Source organism: Myodes glareolus, chromosome 5, assembly GCF_982192425.1.
Source record: "Myodes glareolus chromosome 5, mMyoGla1.1, whole genome shotgun sequence".
Taxonomy (NCBI): Eukaryota; Metazoa; Chordata; class Mammalia; order Rodentia; family Cricetidae; genus Myodes; species Myodes glareolus.
Window position 1 is genome coordinate 25560077 of NC_142030.1, and position 2896 is coordinate 25562972.

Consider the following 2896-nt stretch of genomic DNA (forward strand, 5'->3'; position numbering starts at 1 on the left):
AGGTCACCTAGAGGACCTGATTGGCTAGTGAGGCCTGAGTGACAAGAGTACCTCCCATGGGGTTGTACTGTGCTTAAAGTTACAGCACAATGTTTCCAGACCCTGCCTTTCATCTGAAAACCCTTTACTGAATCAGCAGAGATGCGTTTCCATAGCACTTGTCCCTGGCTCCAATAGCAGAGCCTGTATCTTCCTGCTCTCCAGAGGCACTTCCCCTTCTCCGTGACACAAGGTGACTCACCGGTTTTCCACTTGTAGCCAGTTTGACTTCCAAGATTAGATTTCACAACAGTCAAGACAGAAGAGATGAGAAACATTCTTAGCTGTGTAAGACCCCCCGCCCGCCTTCCTCGGGGGAATTCCCATTGTAGCTACAGTCCAAACCAGGTCAAGCTGTTCCCAGGCCAGCATAATCGCCCTGAGGTCAGATGGGCCCCTACTAAGAAGAAAAACAGAATATCTGAGGCCAGATGGGTCCCTGATGATGAGAAAATGGGATATCTGTCACCCTGAGATGAGATGGGTCCCTGATGATGAGAAAACAGGATATTTGTAGTCAGATACCTGGAGGTCAGCCTTCGGCCGACAGGAAGACAAAAAGGGAGCAGGAAGCCCAGAATAGGCTGCCTTAACTTATTCCCATGTATTCAAGATGAATAGACAACCCGTCCCTGAACTGACCCCACCGTCTTATCTGAAATAACCATTGAGAATGCATCCGCTTCTGTAAGCTGCAGCGTCCACGGGCACCCGTGTAAGCAATAAAAATACCTCTTCCCTTTGCATCCAGTGCAGACTAGTCTTAGTTCTTGGGCGTCAGGGTCCCGGAGGGGAGGACACCCGAATCGGGGATCTTTCAGGTGCAGGAAACAGGGAAAGCACAGGAGTTATTTTCAAAACAAAGCTTTTCCTGAATGAAGGCAGCATGTGGATTTTACTTAGGGAGTCTGTACACATTCAAGTAGATTTCAGCCTGTTTCTATGAAAGACTCCCGTGGGCGTCTTCCCTCGGGAAAGACCCCGTGCCCAAAGATCAGTCGAAAACATGCAGCCGGATGCAAACTGCAAGAGGTTTATTGGTTGGATACTCAGGTACCTGGGGCGGCAAAGTCTCTCGGAGGACTTGCGCGCCTGCAGGTTGGGGGTGAGGGGTTTTTATAGGAGAGCAAAAAGCGAGGTTTACAGAAGCAAGATGCAGGGTGGTAAATTCTTAACCTAAATTACTGTTCCTCTTATCCTGCCCCTCCTTCCTGGCTGGCGACCAGATGTCTGATTGCACAGCCTCTGACTCGTGACGAGCCCCACTTTATACGTGACTCAGGCCTCGCAATCCTCTCTTTCTTTGTTTCTATGACCAGTTCATAAGTCTCCTGTCTCGCAGCCAGATAAGGCTGTCCTTGCCCTAACCTCAGGTATCTTTGCTCAGCATTCCGGAGGAACTGAATTCCGGAGGCCCTTAATTAAGCCTGTTATTTGCTCAGCATTCCGGAGGTCCTGAGGTAGTTATCTGTGAACCTTTGCAAAACGATATAGCTGTGGTTAAAACGAGGGGTCCTTCATCTAAGCAGATTCAGTTAACAAACCCATTTCTGAACATGATCACAATGTAAAAGTGGAGACATTTCGGGGCATTCTCACTTCAAAGTCATGCAGAAACAATATAAATTATAAAAACTGAAAGAATCTGCTATAGTTAGCTGAGCTACAGACGGCTCAGTCGTTGCTAAAACAGGATTATCTATGGTTTGCAGACTTGCTGACTGGGCCAAGGAGGGGGGACATTCAGCCCCTTAGGGCGGTTGATCGAAACTGTCAAACTGCTGAAGTATGCTTAATCCAGCTTTGTGGATTTTCGGGGAACACACACAGGGCTGTTTCCAGGATGAAATAAGCCCGCCATTAATAGAACCAATGAAATTGCTGTTGCTATGCTCCCCCATTATGTAACCTGTATGACCCTATAGATTCTGGTGGGAAAGCTTGTTCCAGGTGCTCAGCTAGTAGGAGTTGCTGCTCTGCTGACTGAGTCGCCCTCAGGCACTCTCGTGAACAATAAAGAAGCCTCTTGCTGATTGCATCCGCTGGCCTGCTTTATTGAGTCGGGGGATGTCTCCAAGCACCCTTGAAACTGAGGGTCTTTCAAAAATGATGGAAAGAAAAGCCTCCCGTGTGTTCATTTTGTACCACAAGTGTTAGTACTGAGGCATATGTACTGGCCTGTCCTTGGATTCCTGACAGGAAGTGTCCTCAGTTACAGTCACTCGGAGCACCTCCTGCACACTTTCCATACTTTCCCTCTTAAAAGGTGAGCCTTGCCCACCTCCCCTTCCCTCTTTCTCCCCTTCAGTCCCTCTCTTCCTCTCTCTCTCTCTCTCTCTCTCTCTCTCTCTCTCTCTCTTTGCCTACCTCTGCCCACCCTCACCTCTCTCTTCTGTATTCAGAGGCTGGTCTCTGAAGAGTCCAGGAATAAGAAAATAAAAATGTAGTTTCCAAAAATAAGAATGTAGAAATAAAAAAATATGAAGTTAAAAGTCTAGGAAAATAAAAACAGACTATCAGCAGCTTTCTCAGCAGATCAAGGATCATTCATTCACAGCGAGTTATTTTCTCAGATGCTGGGGAAGCATAGGTCATTTTACAACTGGCTATTTTATTTACAAGGCCAGAGTGTCTCTCTACTAATTGAGAGCAGTGTCCTGACCATCCCTGATAAACGGCAGATGTAAACTGAGTTAACCTTTAGGAGACAGAGATATGTGACCTCTGGGTTACACACTATCTCTGTTATGGAAAACTGGCGACACCAGAGAGGCATAAGACTCCAGTTTACACCTGGAGGTACCAGGAGACAGTGAACAAATACAATGGTTTAATTGATGAGCTCTGATAAAGGAGG